At 34.0% G+C, this 21,752-nt stretch overlaps 1 protein-coding gene across 1 annotated transcript in view; it reads right to left on the bottom strand.

The window, feature by feature from the left end:
* Hdx (highly divergent homeobox) overlaps positions 1–16,845 on the bottom strand; it is a 134,511-nt gene extending 117,666 nt beyond the window's left edge. Inside the window, exon 1 of the mRNA XM_005366713.3 lies at positions 16,696–16,845. The gene's annotated coding sequence lies outside the window, so the exon portion shown is untranslated. The remainder of the gene's footprint in view (positions 1–16,695) is intronic.
* Between the last annotated feature and the right edge of the window lie 4,907 nt (positions 16,846–21,752).

Below are 21,752 nucleotides of genomic sequence, written 5' to 3'. Positions count from 1 at the left end.
AACCAGAGCAATGGTTAAATATTTTAAATTTGCTGCTTTAGAAGTACTTAAAACATACAGTTTCTAGAAATGATTGCTTCTTTAGATGTACCCAATAGCCAAGGCTCTATATTCATGTGGAAATATTTCAGATAAATTCTGATATGACAGTGCACTTATATATCTGATGCCACACTTAAATTTAGACCAGGGTCCTCACTACTTAAGCTATTTGAAAATTCACTCACAGCTGCTCATTCTTTGAAACTTTTATTTTACAAATGGGATCAGGTACACAAATCCATCCCTAATTCACATATGATACTTTCCCAAAATATTAAAATTTTGAATTTTACGTCAGTCATTGGTGCTTTTCTTTATAAAATGGAGAGTTGAGTCTAGTAAAAACCACATACATCTTTGACAAGTATGTCTGCATTTACATTGTCCTCTTTATACATCATTATTATCATTCAGTTTTAAATCTCATGCAGTAAAACTAAGTATTTTGCAAATATGGTATTAGTAAGGCAAATTCATTTAGTCATAAACCTATCATTTCAGTCAAGACAGAATATTATAAGCTCAAGCAAGCAATTTCTTTATGCTGCCTCTTTGTCATCAATGCTTCCAGTGACCTCAGTTTGTGTCACCCACTAATCTATCTGTTCAGATAATTTTGACATGTAAACAATCCCACATATATTGGATCATACAGTATGCTCTCCTGAGCTTTGCTCTTTTCATTCAGCATGTTTTATTTCATATTAATTAGGGTGTTCAATACTTTGCTTTCTTTTCTTTCAGAGTTTATGTGTACAGGTGTTTTGCATAGATATCTAGGAGTGGGATTGCTGGGTCATATGCTTAAGTGTGTGTTAAACTCTAAGTCATATGCTTTCAAACACAATATTTGATGAAAGGTAACATTACTTCATTTCTTCATCTGTACTTGTTACTGTCAAGACCACTGAAAATGTGGTCAATGGGTGTGTCATTTGTACATTTTTATAGTTACATTACTTTTCATTTTTCTCGTGGCTAATAATGCTGAACATTACTCATATACTCATTTGCCATCTGTGTATTTTATGTGTGTATCTTGTTCAAATATTTTAGCTATTTTTAAGCCATCATTGAATTTTCAGTGCTCATTACATATACCGAATTTTGTATGCTTTATTGTCTTAAAGGCTGCCTTTCTATCTGATAATGTTTTTGAAATTAGTATTTTAATATTATTTTATTTTACTGTTATTTTTAGATTATTGTTTTTTCATGAATGAGAGAAAGAAAGGAAGTGGATTTGGATAGGAGGGGAAGTAGGAAAGATCTTGGAGGAGTTAGAGCATAGAAAATAATAATCAAACTATGTTGTATGAAAAAAATCTTTCGATTTAAAATTTAAAAAACAAATAAAAGAACTTGAGAGGGAATAAGGTGCTGGGCTTGCAGAGGGGAGGGCCTTGGTTGCTGGGAAGAAATGTGGAACAGGTTGGTGGGAGAAAAGGGAAGGGGGGATAATTTAGTTATAATTTTATATTTTAATTGACATTTGAATATATATTTCACAGAGCAGGAGTTTTAATTTTGTTAAAGTCTATTTATATTTTCCCTTTTATTAATTGTGCTTTTTTATATTAATTACGCCTAAAATGGACTATTCTATATCCTATACCTTTCCACATGAATTTTGGAATTAGTTTGGAATCCTGCTGTGATGTATTTGTGATTATACTGAACCAATAGATCAGCTTAATGGAATTCATATGTTAGCACTATTATGCCTCTTAATTCATTAATATATTTAGTTACAATTTGATTTCTTGTTTGTCAGTACATGTTTCAAACACATGTAATATTAAATTTATACTAATGTGTTTCTTATTTGCTAGTAGGGTGTTACAATAAATGTTATTAATTTTTGTATATCTAGTTGTTTATTGTTATTTTATTGACACATAGTAATTTTAGTAGTTTGCACAGTTCACATATCACTTCTAGAAGCTTTTTTTCTGCCATTTACATAGATAGGATTACTTCTTCTTTTTCAATATTTATGGCTCTTATTTCTCTATGTTGCCTTACTACACTGGGTAGGAGCTGCAGCGTGATTTTTTTTTTTTTTTTTACTAAATAACAGTAACATTTCCTCCTTGTATTTTATTTTACAGGGAAGAATTAAAATTTTCACCATTCAATTCAACACTACCCTTATTAGGTTAATAAAAACATCCTGTATTTTTTATCAAATGGAACATCATAATCAATGGGTACCTAATTTTTTCATATCTTTTGCATATCTATTGAGATGACAATATTTTTGTCCTATAATATTTTGACATGGTAAATTATGCTATTTGATTTTGAAATGGTAAACCTGACCTCCATTGCTAGCATAAACCCCAGTTGTGACTCATGCATTTGTTTTTTATATATCACTTAAGGTAATTTTTAAATATTATCACAACTTTAGAGTCTATATGTTCAGGGATATTTGTGGTTCCCTTGTACTCTATTTAGTGTGGGTTTTAAGCTAATGAGTGATAAAACAGATTTTTTATATATATTCAAAAAAGATAGTATATAGATGATGGAGGAGGTTCATCTGTCTATCTGTAGTTTCATTGGTTAATTAATAAAGAAAACTGCTTGGCCTGATAGGACAGAAAATTAGGTGGTGGAGTAGACAGAACAGAATGCTGGGAAGAAGGGAAGTGAGACAGACACTATAGCTCTCCTCTCTAAGATGGACGCAGGTTAAGATCCTTTCTGGTAAGCCACCACCTTGTGGTGCTACACAGATTATTAAAAATGGGTCAATCAAGATGTGAGAATTAGCCAGTAAGAGGCTAGAGCTAATGGGCCAAGCAGTTTTTAAAAGAATACTGTTTCCATTTGTAATTATTTTGGGTAAAGCTAGCCGGGTGGCGGGAAGTCACTCCTATTTCTACATATAGAACTGCCATATTTTATCTTAAATAAAATGTTTAAAAATTACCAAGTTTAATTATACAGGTTCAAAAGATAACTCAGAGGATAAAGGTGTTTGCCAAGCAGCCGAAAGATCTGAGTTAGAGCCCCAGGACCCACACTGTGCAAGCAGAGAACTGACTCCTGAAAACTGTCCTTTAACTTCCACATATGTTCACACACTCTCACACACACACACACACACACACATACACACACAGTCACACACAAATACACACACTCACACACACAAATGTGAAAAATAATGCCATGGTTGTCATATTGTGAAGTGGTAAACTACAAATTACATTTCTATATTACCTAAATTATGTAAGTTTGCATGAGTTTTGGTACTCTCTATCTTTCAGGCATTTGGTTCATTTAATATAAATTGCTGAATTCAAAAGTGTGAATTTATTTATTCCATTTCCTTTATACTTGTCTAATGACTATAGAATCTGCAGTGACTTACCTTTTCCCTTCTTAGTATTGGTAATGTGCTTCTTTCCTCTTACTTGTGAGCATGGCAAGAAGTTTATCACTTACATCGATCTGAAAGATCTAGTTTTTCATTTCACTGATTTTTCTCAACATTTTTATCTTAATTTACATTTATGCTTAATTTCTGCTCTGTCTCTTTCCTGTTTACCTTTCCCTTTATTCTGGTTTGTTTGGACTCAATACCACTTTACACAGATTCTTAAGAAAGATCTTATACCATTGCTTTGAGATTTACTTTTCACAAATATATGCAATTATTGTCATACACTTTTATTTCTAAGTAGCATTTCACTCATGTCCTGCAAATTGTCGAAACAATTTAAAGTTGCCATTCAGTTCAAGGTACTTTCAAAGTTCCTTTGTTTACAGTTTAGTATTATATTTTTCTGGTTTTGATTTCTCCTTTGTAAGCAGAGAAAGTACTTAAGAATTACATAGAAAGGAGGAAACTTGCCCATGTATGGTCATTTTTTTTAAAATTCTGCTTTCCTTACTAATCTTCTTTTGCTTATTTCTGAAATTACTTAGGAAATTAATTTTTATGTGTTCTCTCTTGCTAAATGTTCCATGTACACATAAATGACTATGTATTGTATTGCTGCAAGAATGTTATCTAGAAATGTCAATTAGGTTACATTGGCTCATAGTATTGTTTGAACCTTTTATATATTTACTGATTTTTCTGACTACCCTTTTAAACAGTTACTGAATTAATCAAGTCACCAAGTATAATTATGGAATTGTTCTGTTTTTATTTATATCAGGTTTGGCCATATATATTTTAGAAACCTGTTTTTCAGCACATGGACCTTTTAGCATTGTCATATATTTTGGTATAGTGAACTTTCATTTAATAGTCATTTTCTAAAAGTCATCTTACTTCCTTGTGTTATGCCTTGACCTGCATTCAACTGTGCTTGATATTAATCCGTACAGCTCAGTTTTCTTTATATAACTGTGTCACAATATGATATTTTCTGCCCTTTTACTTCTAATCTGTGACTATAATGTAAAGTGGATCCTTTGTATTTTATTTTTTATTTATTTTACATAACAACCACAGTTCCCTCCTCCACCCCTCCTTTCACTCCCTCCCCCCATTCACTTCTCAGATAGAGGAAAGTTTCCCATGGATTTCAACAAAACCTGGCACATTAAGTTGAGGAAGGACCAAAGCCCTCCCTTCTGCATCAAGGCTGATCAAGGCATCCCACCATAGAGAATGTGCTTCAAAAATCCAGCTCATGCATCAAGGATAAATACTGATCCCACTGCCAGAAGCCCTTCAAACAGTGGATCCCTTTTTATAAAGCAGATAGTTGAGATTTTTTTTTAAAAAAGAGCAATCAATTCCTTTAGAGTGATTAGTATACTGATATTCAATATATTGAGATAATTAAACATATATACTACTTAATTAACTACTGTTTGACACTGAAATTTTGTTTTTTGATACCTCCTTTCCAACTTGTTGACTTAATTATGTAGAAACATGGTATCGTAACATTTGATAAATTTATGTACGTTTTTCCCTCAGGCTGGCTTCAAAATCACATGTATCCGAGAGTGATCTTCCTACATCTATCTCTTTGTGTTCAGACTATTATAGGTCTGGGAAAACAAGCCGGAGTATTTCCCAATTTACTTTGGATTATTTTAATAGTTATGTTTAATTCATTGAATTTCTGCCTAAAAGTCCTATATACATTTACATATAATACAAGTCTTTTCTAAAAGATAGCAATTTGTCTTCTTAAATTCTTACTTTTCTGTTCTAAGTTTAATACATTTCTGCCTTTAAATATTAATTCCTTCTTTTTTCTTTGTAGTGAGTGCAATTTTTTTTTCAAATTTTTAGTGCTCTCTCACATATTTCAATTATTGATTTTCAGTGTTATGACCAGAGAACATCCTTTGTATGAGTTCATTTTTCTCTTTGTGACAGTTTTATATCCCCAAATATGGTCCACTTTGATCAAATTTCTGTGTGCATCTTAGAATAGTATGTATTTTGCTATTGTTTTGTGGAATGTATTAGTCAACTAAGTAATTAATTTTTGACTCAGTTTGTAGCAAATACTAAGAAAACGTGTTAAGCTCAGAATACAATTGTGTTATTGCCTATTTCTTTTTTATGTTTTTGTTTCAAATTTTAGAGTACTATTAGTTGATAAAAAAGCATTTAAGATTTTTATGTTCTTTTAATCAACTGATCCCTTTATGAGACTGGCCATCTTTATTCCTAATAATATATTTTCTTTTTTGATTCTCTTTACCTAATATATTGATATAAATATGCCTTCCTTTTCATGGTACATTTTTCATTCATTTATATTCAATTGTCTGTGTCTTGTTATTTTAAGTGAGTTACTTGTAGGCAGTTTATGTCTTTTAGATGGCATATTTTGACAGTTTTCAACTGACAAAATATCAATATGGTTGAACTTAAGTGTATAATATTTCTAATTATTTCCTATTTCTCTCCTATTTGTCCTACCTATTCTTTGTTTTTTTATGTTTTTTAATCATTAAATGTTTTTGTGATTCTAACTTATTGGCTCATCACTTTGTTTCCTTATTTTAGTTAATTACTTGGAGAAAATGGTATATCTTTTAAACTTATTTCCATGTTAAGTTATATGATACAACTTCACACATAATAATCTTCCATTGATATACTTCAATTTCTTCCCTCACTAGCATTTATTCTATTCTCAAAACAATTTCTTCTTATATAGCTTTTAAAGCTTCCAATAAATCTTCATTAAAAACATAGAGTGCTCTTTTACTATGATTTCAAAAAGTTTGTTCATTTTTACCTACAGATGTATTTCCAGCGTTATTTTTACTATTACAAACTCCATATTTCAATTCGCTATCATTTTCTTCTTCTTGGAAAAGGACTTTCTTTAATATTCTTGTTAGTATACATCTGCTGCTGCAACATTTCTGAAATATTTTTCTTTTGCATAAGGAGAACTGTATTTTCCTCTGATATTTTTGATAAGGAATTTTTCGAAACAGATTCTCATGTATCCCAGGCTAACCTTGTACACACTCTGTAACTAAAGACTCACTTTGTAGCCAAGGACTACATTGCATTACACTTGTATGTATTTATTTACTTATCTTAATAAACGTTTCTTTTTAATTTATTTATTTATTTTACATCCCTACCGAAGTTACCCCTCTTTATTCTTCTCCCCTTCCCTCTCCCCACCTCCCCTCTACCCTGTCAATCCACTCCACTGTTTTTTTGTAATTCTTTTTCTAGCCCTTTCTCCCTCCTTCCTCCCCTCCCCACCCTACCCTACCCTTATGTGCCTGGAGATTAGAGGACAGTTCTCTGGAGTTGGTTCTCTCCTGCCACCTTGTGGGATCCAGAAAGAGATGGTCAGGTCTGTGAACAAAGCCAGCAAGCTAAGTCATATTGTAGGCCACCATTTCTGGGTTTTGAGACAGTTTCAAACTTGCTACATATTGGAGGCTGACCTTGAACTTATATCCTCCTGCCTTGACCTCCTGAGTGTTGGGATTTAAAATGTTCTCTACCACAAACGGTTTATGTACTACTGGATATCGAATACAGGGCCTCATGCATGCTGGACAAGTAAGTGCTCTGTTAACATCCCCAGTACAGAGATTATATTTTCTCTTTAAGTGCTTAAAAGGTGTGGCTTCACTGATTTGTATCTTGTTTTCAATGAAGTCACTCATTCTTGCTGAATCCCCTGTATATAAAATGTAGTCCCCCAACCCTATTTCTGTTTTTTATACATTCTATTTCTCTGGATTTTGGCAATTGGATAATCCCCAATGCTGAGATTACAGGTATATGACACCACATTCAACCTTCATTCATATACTCTTACATTTCTAGAATTTCAATATGAATCATTAAAAATAGCTTCTATTTCTAGTGTCATCCTGTTGCTTTCTTATCTTCATGGATATATATATCCATGTATATATATTACATGGATATACATGTTACATATATATATATATATGTAACAGCAGTGGTTTAAATAGTCTTTTAAAACTATCCTGCATTCTGGCACCTTAATTATATCCTCCTTGAAATATGAGGAATGGGCAGTCAGGGTTCCCTGCCCTGTGGTAAGTCCTAGGTCATTGGACTGGAGAGGGAGGGGGAGAGGAGTGGGGGGAGGGGGAGAAGGGTGGGATGAGGGGGGAAGGGTGGGAGGAGGGGGAGGAAAATGGGAGGCTGGGAGGAGGTGGAAACTTGTTTTTTTTTCCTTTTCTCAATAAAAAAAAAGAAAAAAAGAAATATGAGGAATGGTTTTTTTATTGAATTATTCACAATCTGGATGACTAGATGGTGACATAAACATTAACAGAAGACTATTAACACCATTTCACTGGGCGTGGTGGTACACACCTTTAACTCCATCACTTAGGAGGCAAAGGCAAATGGATCTCTGTGAGTTCAAGGACAGCCGTTTCTGCAGAGCTACTTCCAGGACAAAAATCCTGCCTTGAAAAATTAAAATAAAAATATTTTTTTTTAAGTTTAGAAAACACCCTTTACATACTACATTATAGGTTAGCAAGTATTTTTGTGAAGAAAACTCATTAGGAGACATGTCTTATAACCCCACTATCCAGTTGAGGATGTTCATGTCTAAGAGTTTGGTTATCTGTTCCAAGATTGTGGAACTAGCAAGTAGTTCTAAAGCCCAATGAATACAAAGATGCCTTGACTTCAATTCTGTATAATTATTCATATTTACCAGCTTCATAAAGCTATATTTACATTCATCATGGCACAGGAACAAATTGTAAGACAATTTTATGTAATGATCTACAAAATATATAAGAAAATACAAATAACTACAGAGATACCCACATTTATAGTTTAATTTCCAATATTTGAGTCTTTTTGTTTTTAGAAGATAGAGTCTCACTTTGTAACCCAGACTAGCCTAGAACTCACTATATATCCCAACTAGCCTAAAATTCATGACATTACTCATGCCTTAACCTCCTGAGTGCTGAGATTACCAAAATAAGCCACTATATCCAGTTCTAATGTTTAAATTCTGAAGAATTTAGGAACTGTTTATTCCAAATGGGGAAAAAATGTATCAGCAAGTAAATGCCCTTGATCTCAGAATGATCTGTAAATAATAATAAATCAGCCTTTAAGACATTTGCCTTTATCATGTGTTAATGATAAAATTAAACTGCCTATAAACTATAAAGATATTTCATATATTTGGGTAACAATATTCAACTTATCATAAAAAAGAAGAAATATTATTTCAAACAGACACTCCAGCACAAGGCAGAAACATAAATAGCTCTGATTTCACACAATAAATCTATAGCCCACCCCCTTATGGAATATAGAAAACTAATCTCTTGTGGTTCATAGTACAGCATGATAAATTAATCAAGCCCCTTAATTTATACATTTTTCACGACTAAGTTATACTTCTTTCTATATCGTTATGCCTAAACAAGCACTGCAAGTAAAGCCTTTCTACCTTCTATTATACTGAGACTATGTTCTTAATCATCCCCTCTCAAACTGGTCTATCATATAACTCCATACAATTTCTCTTTTTACTCTAGTCTGAGAAAAAAAATGTTATTGGTAGATAAAATTTGTTCTAAAAAGTTCATGTCATATTTCTTTCCTTAAACACTCTTTTAATGTTTACTAAATCCTGTTTTCACAGCTTATATTAAGAGTTAAGGGTAATTCTGTCTTGATAGGAAGAACTGGACTATCCAAATCTTTACTCCAGATTTCTTATATCTCCTGTTCCTGATTTTATGTAATCCTACAAAATCCTAGAGGGAAAAACTTTTCAGTACATAAGCTGTTCTTTAGGATTTAGGAAGAATACCTCAAAGCACACCATCTAGTGGTTAGTAAGTAACATTGTATAAGCAAACAAATATATAGTGGATGAACAATATACAAATAGACATTTTTTTCTTACCTAAATACTGGAAATAGGTTTATTTCCCTCAAAGAAAAAAAGAACTCAAGCAAACTTGGTAAAGAGCTAGAATTGTATGGCCATTATGAAATATAGTATGGAGGTCCCTCAAGAAAAAATAAAAATAGAACTCTTATATCATTCAGCAATGCCATTACTAAGCATATATACAAGGAAATAAAATTAATATATGCACTTCCTTGTCATTATACACCTATTTACAGTAGCCAAGATATGATGGACTCAATCTAAGTGTCTGTAAATGAATGTCTGAATAAGGGAAGTGTGCCATAGCTGTGCAATGACATACTATTCAAACTTAACAAAGAAGGAAATCTCACCATTTGCAACAACATAGCACTGGGGGACATTATGCTAAGTGAAATAAACCAAGAAGAGGAAAACCAATACTTCATGATTTTGCTTATACATGCTTATATTTGAGGTTGTAGATGGAATTGATATTAGTTGTCAGTAACCATAAAATAATTATTCTACATTATCTGAATGGGTTAAATGTAATAATCACAAAAGTCCTAAAATGTGAAGATGGAGTCATATAATGATGACAAAAAATGATGAACTGTCAAAGAACTAATCAAACATTGCCACCTCTGAAGATAGAAAGCTGTAAGACAAGAAATGTGGATAACTTCCAACAGTTGAGAGAAACAAGGAAATGAGTTCTTCTCTAGAGATGTCAAAAATAAAAATTATATGGACAAAATTATTTTAATCCAGTGAGAATCATTTGAAAATTATATATTTCATAACATAATGCATTTATGTTATTTTTTTCCAGTCAAGATCTTGATAAGAAGCCAGTACTGGCCTCAAACTTGTGATTCTTCAGCCTCTCCCTCTGCCTTACAAGTGCTAGGGTTATACTATTCTCCACAGTTTCAAATTTATATTATCTTAAACCACAAATTTTATGGCACTACACCTAAGCAACAAGAGGAACTCTGTTTAATTTCTCCATTGAATAAATCTGGGAAAACCCCAATACATCTATCTACATGCTTTTTGTGACACTCTTTTGATTCTGTTTGTGAGTCAAGTAATAAGGATAAGTATCATTTAAACAGTGAGGCCATTACTATCATCAAAGTAAGTGGATTCATCCAGGCTCAACAATTTAATTTACTATATAATTATAGCTATCCTTCTAATGAAATAATATCAACTTTGTGATAGAAGGAAGCTGACATACATTAGCCAGGCAATACACAATTGAAAATATTTTATTACATATTTCTTTGAATTTCTGAAAGTGGACAAAAAGAAATCATTGTCTAGGATAACCAGTTCTCAAAAGTCTAGTTAATGAAGGAAATCTGATTTTGATTTCCAGGTGTTAACTTGAATATAGACCACCTGGGGGATCTAGCTAAACTACAGAGGTTGAGCCAGTTGTCTGCAGTTGGGTGAAAGATTTGCAGTTTCTAAGACTTTTCCATGTAATTCCCATACTTTCATTCCATGGAACATTCTTTGACTATTACATAGTTAGTAGACACAAATACACTAAACACAACTAGAAAAGTAAATTTAAGAATAAATGAATTAATGATGTTGGAGGTAAGTGTGAAGCATTTTATTCCCTAGCTAGAAATAATGTAAACACAGACTTTTTCAATACATTCATGATTGTGATACCATATGTCAGTAATACATTTAAGGGTGGAAAGTCTAAATGAAATAAATAACATATATTAAAACTAACCCAAGTGGTTATATTGTCATCTTAGACTAGGAGAGATGAGTCAAGGCTGAAAATTCGGATATCTAATGTAATACTTCCCACTAATACAGAACAAATTTTTTCTTCCACATTTTACAGGCTCCTAGGTCTCTACCAATCATCCTCTTTCATGAAGACTTTGACACAGAAAGTTGTTAGTTTACAAAAGGGCAAAGCTACCTTGAACATAGAAATCAGATAATTACTTTCTCAAATGTTGCAGCTGTTCTACCATAAAACATACAACAGGTAGATCTAGCTAACCAAATAGGAAATTATTAAAGCAATAAATTACTGCAGTTGAAAGTATATAATCTTCCAATATATTGTTTCATAAACTCAGTGAAGAAGTGTATTCACCATTGGTTGTTTTGACATAGTAAAGAATATGACTCTATTACATTATGCCATTTAAAGCCATTAAAGGGTCGTACAATGACCTCTTTTTCATAATTCTCAGCTTTATGTATATGTAAGAAAAATGTATTCACTGGGGAAAACATAGAAATGCCATAGACTTTACAGACTCAGAAAGAGAGAATTTAGTGGACATATACACAAACGTATACTTGTATAAACATTTGAAAAATAAAGTAGGTTTCAACATTGAAGTGCATAGTTTAGAATAACACCATACTTTATGCCCAAGGTATGCCACTTAGCAATTGCAAGACCTTGCACAAACAGCACCCCCAAAATACTTGTCTACATGGGGAAAATGCCTTCTGGGTTATGTATGTCACATATACTCAAGACATATAGCAAAGGAAAATTTCTCCAGTTCAAGAAGAAGAAAAACTAAGGAAATAAGTTTCCTGAACTTTTGGCACGCTGACAAATAAAGGGAGTAAAGATCCTAGAACAATTCAGCTAGCCATAAAATTAGCTGTGAAACAACAAGGACCAACGAAGTAGTGCAACTACTCTTGTACACCTTTACATAAGGCAGACATAAATGTAGTCTTGGATTGACTGACATGGTACAATACCCTGTATCCAACTTCAGTGTATTTAGATTTGTGGTTTAATACAGGCAGTTTTTCTACTAGCTGGCACAAGGAAGACTATTTATACAGATGAGTTTTACCTTATTGCCTTGTATTACTAATGACTGAAAAGGTTCCAAGATGTCTGTAACAGTTTCTGAATACGCTACACTTTCCTGCTGTGTGTGTGTGTGTGCTTGTGTGTATGTGTAATGTTGGGGATCAAACTTTGGGTCTAACTTTACTAGGCTACTGTCCAGCACTCTAATCCTATAGCTGTTACAGCAGGGCTCATTTTAAGGTATAAATAAATATTTTTGTTTGTTTGTTTCTGAGATTGTAATTTAATTACAACATTTCTCCTTTCCTTTCCTCTCTCCAAACCCTCCCATATACTTATCTTTGCTCTACTTCAATTTCATGGCCTCTTTTTACATTAACTGCAATTGCATACATATATGCATTTGTATCACTCTAGATTCATTACCTATTAATGAATTAATTAGACACATATCCAAGAGCAATGTGTCTAAATATAGTGTACTCAATGGAATTATATACCATCACTAATTTCAATTTTAAGTGATTCCATTATTAAATCAACATCAGCAATTCAATTTTTTATCATGTTGAGGATTCCATTGTTTAAAAATATCTTTTCTGCAAGACAATTTTTAAAGTGAATGAATTCAGTGGTTTTAAAAAATAATTTTATGCAACATTTCATATCATCTTTTATGATTAAAACACTGTATTTCTTAAAGATTTATTGATAAAAAATTAAAAAAAAGATTTATTGATGTTTTATTTTATGTGTGTTTTGCCTACACGTATACATGTGTACTTTGCAATTGTCTGGTATCGATAAAAATCAAAAGAAGTCACTGAATAACTTGGGAATGGAGTTATGGACTGTTGACCACCATGTTGGTGCTTGAAACCAAATCCGGGTCCTCTACATGAACAGAAATGCCCTTAACCACTTAACCACTGAGCCATCTCTGCAGCTCAAGACTTTATTTTAAGAAAATACTTAATACAAATATAAGCATACATCACTCAGTCTGACTTCACACACGTATTATGGTTCACGGAAAATATACAACACACACACACACACACACACACACACACACACACACACACACATACCACAATGGGCCAGGATACCAGAGACCTGGATCTTCATTATGTCTCCACTAAGAATGCAGTATAGTACCTTTCTAATGGATAAATTAATGATCATGGAGTCAAACAGATAGACACATGGGTACTGACGGTGATATTGGAGTCCTAGATGTATGGTCCATAGGCAAGTCAACTACTTTCAGCCTCCAATGTTTCAATTTTAAAATGGTAATACTAGAAGCTATTTTCAAGGAAAGTTAAATGGTTTAAAAAACTATAAACTACTGAAGATTAGGATAATGTGGAGAAAATGCACAATGTTTGGTACTAGTGTTGGCAGAGTACTTTACATCTCTGGGCCTCAGACTCCTGACATATAAGATGAGAGAACAGGCTTATCACTAGGAAGTCCCTCCTAGTTCAAATTTTACAACTCAAAGGAAAAAGAAAACACTCTGTTTTTTCTACATGTAAGAACCATACGATGAACCTTAAAGCACAAATGACACATTCATCTTTGATCTTTTAAGCTATGTAAAATAAAGAGCATTTTCAACCCTAAGCCCTATATTTTATTCAAAGTTGCCTAACTGAATCATTCTGTCCACTGGCATGCAAATAAATGTCTAATGGAATCATATTAATTACTATAGTTGTTGTCTATAAACTAAAACTGTTTTGAAAGAACTTGCATAATATATGTAATAGGAGAAAAGATCAAGGAGAAAGGAAATTCCCTAATAATAAACAACATTCATAGTTCACTTATAAAAACATATCATAATGATTTTTGAAAGTGTAAATTATAATAACAATTGTAATGTCCTTCTGAATTGTTTCTAAGCTATATTCTCAAACCACAAATACTCAAAACATTAGAATGGTGCCTCAAAAGAAGCAGGAATTGAAAAAAGAAAACCGTTAAAAACAAAAACAAACAAAAACCTCTATACTAAACTATGACTACACTGTCATTCAAGCAAAAGTACTGCTCTGTGGAACAATGAAGGTTTAATCCCAAGAGATATAACATGCATATACAACTGTGATGACCATCATGGTGTTCAACTATCAAATAGAAACTATCAAGGGTAGTCAATTTAATAAAGCAATTAAAAGTACAAGCAATAAACAGTGGTTAATAATAGATTTCAAGAAAGGATGCATGATACAATGTGATCAGAAAGAAGCACAGAGAGATGGAATATCTTTAACTAGTGTCTTTTCAATGAAAAGAATTGCAAACTAAACTACTTCTGAGGCAGTGTTCCTTTGGTCGTGTTTCCGAGGACATGGCATATTTGAAAAGCACTCATGCAGCAGGTATCTCTATTATTCTTTTGCTGTGACTCACAGTCAGGCTTGTTTAGTCACCAGAGGAGTCCTTGCCTGACTAATGATGACTAAAATGCTACGTGTGTACAGTTCTGTACAAAGCAATATTACTTAACTCCCCAGGGGATTGTTTTCTAAGGAAAAAAAGACGTTAAATGTCTATAGCTGTTTTCGTTAGTCAGCTAGGTGTGTGGGAAGATGGTAAAGAACTGGCTGGTCTGTTCCCAACCCCTAAAGATATAAAGTGCAGTTAAAGAGTGCATAATAACACACAGAGAGAGAGAGAGAGAGAGACAGAGACAGAGACAGAGACAGAGACAGAGACAGAGACTGCACAGTGACACAGTAGACAGCAAGGTAAAAGAAAGTGATAAATAAAAGAACAGATATGAAAATTTTTAGGAAAGGTGATCTATATAGTCACACTTGAAAGGTGTTTATAGAAGGTGTTTTGACTAGAGCTTCAAAGATGGACAATATTTAAATTATGTAGAATAAAAGGTAATCTAGGTAAAGGGGGTGACAATGGTGTGAGAAGCAAAATTAAAGAAGCAATTGTTCAAGCAAAATTGTTCAAGAAACGTTAAGAGATATATAGTGAAGAATAAAGTAAAATAAGTGCTGCCATTCCAAAGGGCTAGATTTTTGCCATTTATGTGGAGTCTGAATTGGAATAACAGATAAGAAGAAGCAGAGAATATTCTTGATAGAGGAAATAATATTGAAGTAGTATTCACAGACAAGCAGTCTTGTTGGGAGAATCAAGTATTTGGAGTAAAGGTGCACACCGGTTAGGAAGCTCCTTCAGTTATTAGAGTAGTAAGTAGAGAGAAGAGATGAAACCAAGGAGTAAGCGAGGAATGGTCGTGAGATGACATTTGAAGGAAAGTTTGCCAGCAAACTCTTCATTTTAAAAACTGGAGAAAAATCCAGATTTCCCTGTAAAATGGGAACAAATAATGAGATCATGGTGGGGGACTAATAACCCTACTTTACAATCTTTCACCAAAGACAGATGGGCAGATCGTTCCTCGAAACAGCTGACTGACATAGCCCTTCCCAATGAAGGAAGGAGAGACAAAGTCTCTTAAAATAACATTTGACTTAGATATTTCTAGCAGAAACATACAGGAAAAAGAGAGAAGGAAAGGATCTGAGATGAAGGCTAAAGATTTATGAGATGGAGCTAAGATGAAGAAAAGACAGGTGGGTAAAATGTATTTCTTTAATCTCCCGATGCGCAAAATTACTGAATGTCAAATCAAATCAAAACTCTTTTAAGGGTGAGAGTTGAAATTCTTTGAAAAATTGGTGTGCCCTCCAACACAAACAGTTTCTTATCTGAGAACTTTAGTCTACAAAATCTTCAGGTTCCTTCCTTTACATAGAACCTAAGTTTCTGGAAATTAAGTATTTTGCTCTCTCAAATTTATCAGGTACATTTTGGTGCTGAGTACACTCAGTAGGCCAGATGCAAAGACCAATGGCAGATCTTTGCACTTCAAAGAGCACCTGAAACATCTCAAGGCCAAATCCCTAACCTTTCCCTTGTTCAGTTCTGACAGAGCTCAGCCCCACCCCCTCCAGCTAAAGGGGGAAAAGGCGCCTGCGCAATCTCCTTGCCCATTCTCCCTGCAGTGAACCGCCCCCTCCCTCTAATCAGAGTGCTTATGCGCAGGCGCAGCGTCCTCGGTGCGTTTGAGTGGGGCTATGAGAAATCTACTGTCCAGTGAAATCTAGAAGTGGTAGAATTCAATCTTGTCCTTTCTTCAGAAGCAGAGGCACCAGTTTCTCTCACTATCTGGCCAATAGTATGTCCCAGCCATCGCCCTCTTTCAGAGCAAGATCCTGCACTGTGTGGCAATACCCACAGTATCCTCATCCTCAGCTCCTTTCTAATTCCACGCTCTTGCTGGGCTTTGCTGGGAGGGTAGAGGCAGTTGGCTTCCAAGAAGCCGCACCAATTTATTGGCTGTTTCTTTAGGCCACAGACCCAAGGGCCCCCTACTGGGTACATTATCCCAGTGTTTTGAAAGTCCTCCTTTGCCCTTCACAGTCACCCAGGTTAGGCGCTTACCTCGGGCGTGGTGCGGTCACGGAAGAGTTCAGAGGATCCAAGATGAAACCAGGGCCAGAGCAGACGGATTCCGCGAGATTTTTCCTGGGTCTCCACTGCCGCCTCAGACAATGAAATCAGCGTGTCCGATCATCAATTCTCATCATGATCGTGACGTCACAAAAGACAGCGGCCAATGGGAGCCCGAGATCAGCTCCGGACAGTCCCTGGCCTCAGACCAGAACCCAAGAGTGGGGAGTGGGGGAGGGCTTCCTGTAGTGGGGCTGCCTCTTCTCGGCACTTATCTGCTTGATCTCTGCTTGATCTATGTAGAGGCCTCTCAGTACTTCTCTCCATGGATAGCTGTGAACATCCAGCATCCCTGTGCCAATAGTAGTTTCATGAAAATCATTTGAGTCAAGTGATGACTGGTCTTGAAACTTGAGATTTGCTTTGAGCAAAATTGTTCCCCATTACCCAAACTAAATGATAGCATAAGGGTTTAACTGATAGGTATATAAACAATGTAATCAAAATCAATAAGGTCTCCAAGGACCCTTTGGAATTTTTCCAATAAGATTAAGTGTACTCATTTGTGACTGATTGACAGTAATGACTAAGGCAAGAAATGGAATCCCTTCACTTCATTTTTAAGCCATTTTGACAGAAAAACTTATTTGAGTGATCACTGTTACAAGGATAAGCAAAAAAATCAAGACTCATGGTATATATCAGCAACACTTACTTGAAGCATTACCCAAATTTTCTGCGTGTCATGAGAGATAGAATTTATTGGTTATTTGCTGTTATGTAATTTGCAACATCATTTGGAAGAATTAGGATGTAATAAATATTGACAATAATAAAATAAAATACATGATCATATGTTCTCTCATTAAACTAAAGACAGGATCTACATTGTTTTATGAATGAAGGCATCAGAAGATTGGGAAAGAATTGTATGTTAATATTGTAATTTGACTGTTGGTTAAGAGAAAATATAAGCAACTGTCTTAAAGGGGAAAAATGAATAGGCAAGAGTAGAAAAGTGAAACCACTTTGACTAACTCAGAGTTTAAGCTGAGAATAGTGTGAGTTTGGATAGGCTGATAATAAAAAAACCTTTGAAAATAGACAGAAAGCTTTGATTAAGTTAAAAGCCACCAAAAGCTATGGTTCAAGGGACCTCAATATCTTTAATCAAGGATTTGCAAAATGCTTTGAATTTTTTTTATCAAACACCCAACTCTAGATTTCCCAATGTCTTCCATTCTCATATACTATAAAATGAAATTATTATCAACCATAAAGGAATGTGTTTGTAGAATTTTACCATATTGGAGCAGACTTGCATATTTACCTTGATTTTCTTCAGGTAGCACATTGAATATTATTGCTATTGAAAAGGAAATATATCAGTCGGTAAGGTTTATTAATATTTGTTTGAATTCTAAAGTGATTTTCAACAAGATGGAGAACTGTGGAAAGTTTTGATAATCTGACAAATATACTTTCTCCAGATACATATACCATGGGAAGCGAATAGTGTCCGTTACAGAAAGGAAGATGCTAAAGATTTCCTATAAACTTTCTAGAGTGAGTAGATTCTAATGGAATAATTCTCATGTTAAATGACTTGAGATTTTATACATAGTGAATTATTTAGTCATAAGACTGTTGTTGGCACATAGAAATTGTCTGGGAAGTGACTGGTTACTTATTAAGTACTCTGAAGTGTAGGGCATCTCAGAAGACTTAAATAATCCTCTTTAATCCACACCAACATATAAGATAAATATTTGTAATTTGTCCTGGCAGACCATCTATCCATAAAGGAACTAAATCTCAAGTATTTGAGGGGACCAGTAGTTCTCATTTCAAAATAAAAGAATTTTAGTTGATATACTTTTGGCCAAAGATAAAAATATATCTGAAGAAGAACCCAAACTGATACTTTGTCATTCAAATGGATAGCAAAGAAAATAACGAGATGCTACAGTGATGGCTAAGTGATTAAAAGTGCTGGCCTTTTTTTCCTTAAGATAAAATTTTGAGTCCCATCACCCACACAATGACTCACAAATGTCTGTTATTCTGGTTCCAGGGGATATGAGGCCCTTCTCTGTGGGCACCAGACACACACATGGTATACAGATACACGTGCAGGCAAAACACCCACACATATAAAATAAATTAAATATGAAAACCAGAAGATCGAAAAGCAAATTGTGCTAAACTGTATATAGAATTCAGACAAGGTTGGAGACAGAAAAGAAACATATGAATAAGTTTTTATCCAGTTCTGAGAGGATCAAACACAGGGCCCTCCACATGGTAGACAAGTGCCCTATCAGCTATCTACACAACTAGTTTTTCTCTTGAGATAGGTTCTCTCTATGTATCCCAGGCTGCCGTTGAACTCTCAGTTCTTCTGCCTCCACCTCCCAAATGATATGATTAGAAGCATCTTAACCAGTTAAAATAAACATCCTGAGTCATTCACACTTTTGAATGGGCCAAAAATATGTGTTGAAGTACAAACCATCACATCCATCACATCTTTTGTACTCCCTTTGCATCAATATTTGCAAGTGGAGGAAAGTACAAGAAAGTACAAAGTAAATTAATTATGGATTAATAATATACCAAGTTGTATCTTTCAATCAGATAGAGTTGATGATCATTTAAAAATGACATTTAACAATCATGTTATTTCCAGCTAACGGGTAGTAATATTCAGGATTGTGAATCAAGAAATGTTCAAGTTGACAGGCTCCAAAGCCAAAGAGAAACCCTGTCTCGAAAAACCAAAAAAAAAAAAAAAAAAAAAAAAAAAAAAAAAGAAAAAAGAAAAAAGAAAAAGAAATGTTCAGGTTGGGTTACAAGACATAAGATCTTAGTTAAAGAGATAAAGGATTGGGTAGTAGACAAATTCTTGAGAGGACAGACAGCATTAGCATCTAGATTTGTAGGAAAAAGTTAGACAGCACAAAGATTAATCTAAAATGACAGGAATCAGAGACCCAAGAAAATAAATACCGATAAGGTCAGTTTGATATATCAAACATGGGAATGATTAGGAGTCAAGACAAATAAGAAATAGAGAAATAATAGCAAATTTAATAACAGGCTATGGGAAAGGAAAAGGAACTTATTAATTCCAATATGGATCTAAGAACTAAGGGAAGTTAATCAGATATAGGCTTCAATTTTACTAATCCCAATGTGGTCAGACTGAGCAAAGGTGGGAGGACATAGCCAGAAACAACTGCCTACAAGGAAAGTCATGTGGGCAAAAAGGAGAAGCTTGTAGCACTCAGATTTCAACAAGAAAATAAGGAGTGTTTTTAGATGTCTCCTAAGAATTAATAACAAGAATCTTTCTTTCAAACTCGAGCATCATTTTTTTTCCATTAGAGTAAATTTTCTAAATGACATGTAGCAAAATTATCTGGCAATCAAATTTTCGAGAATACATTTTAGAACTTTGTATGACATTATTATGCTATCAGTTGTATTACACAGACCATGTGAAAATGTTATATTACCATTTTATAAACTAGCCCTATGTAATTATTTTAATTATTTTTCTTCAATAAAAACTCCGATTCACTTTTAGACTATTGATGTGTATTGTGCTGTCTAAATAAATAACCTTTTTTGATCACTTTACTATGGTTCCATTTTATCAACCCAGTATTTTTGGTAGCACAATGAGTAGGAAGGGAATAACAATGAGTTAGTTTAAGCTGTTAGTCAAGATAATCAAACATTTTTCAAGTGATATGATACAAGGGAGCACTCTGTAAGTTTAAGTTCCAAATCTCAGTGGTAATAGCATAGATTTCAATTTAGGATGCAGAAACTATTGTAATAAGAGGAATTTTAGCCTACCTTTGCTACTGATGGAAACTCTCCATCATTTTTGCCCATTGTAATCAAGGCTTCATACTAAGATCTGCATAACCTTGGAGAAAAGGCAACATCTTCAGTTAATGGTGCTCAAAAAAAACTGGGTTTCTACTCATAGAAGAGGGAAACCAGATTTTTTTTTCACTTGATATAAACAAAAGTTAATTCTATATGGATCAAAGACCTCAGTGTAAAACCCAAAGCACTGAGACTACTAGAGGAAAAGGTACGCAGTATACTACAAGATAGAGATATAGGACAATAGTTTCTAAATAGTGCTCTAGCTGTGCAGTAAGTAAGGGAAACAACTGACAACTGGGACCTCATGAAATGAAAAAGCATCTGTTCATCAAAGGAAATTGTCAGCAAAGTGAACAGCAGCCTACAAAATAAGAAAGGATCATTGATACTGTCCATCTGACAGAGGATTAATATCTAGAGTGCACAGAGGACTAAAAGATCCAAACATCAAGAATACAAACAACCCAAGACAGATAGTCTCAGAAGATGAAAAGTAAATAGCTAATAAATATCTATAAATGTTCAACCTCACTAGCCACCAGGGAAATGCAAATTAAAACTTCATTGAGATTCTGTCTCACCCCAGTCAGAATGGCTGCTCTCAAGAAAACAAAGGATAACAAAGACCAGCAAGTGTGTGGGGAAAGGCAAACCCTTACTCACTTTGGGGGGTTGTAAAGCATTATAAAACCGGTGTGGTGATTTCTCAAAAAGAAATCTTAAAATAAAACTACATTATGATCCAGATATTCCAGTAGCAGCCAAAGAATGTAACAGTGCACAACAGAGATATTGTCATATACATATTCATTGCTCTATTTGTAACAGCTAGGAAATGGATTCAGACTTGATGTCCATCAACTAATGAATAGTAACGAAAATGTGGTACATGTACAAAACGGAAATCTATTTAACATTAAATAAAAATAAATTATGAAATTTTCAGATGAATAAGTGGAATGGGATAATATTATACTGGGTGAGGTGATCAAGGCCCAGAGAAACAAACACCACTCATTCATATACATATCCTAACTACAAATTTTTTTGAATTCTGTGTTTAAGTTGGAATGAGTACTTAGAGATGCCAGGAACCAATAAAAGGAACATAAGAGTGTGTGTAGGTAAAGGTCTTTGACAGCAGA

Source organism: Microtus ochrogaster, unplaced genomic scaffold (genome assembly GCF_000317375.1).
Source record: "Microtus ochrogaster isolate Prairie Vole_2 unplaced genomic scaffold, MicOch1.0 UNK13, whole genome shotgun sequence".
NCBI lineage: Eukaryota > Metazoa > Chordata > Mammalia > Rodentia > Cricetidae > Microtus > Microtus ochrogaster.
Note: the sequence above shows the minus strand (reverse complement) of the source record. Positions and strands in the feature narration are given on the sequence as shown.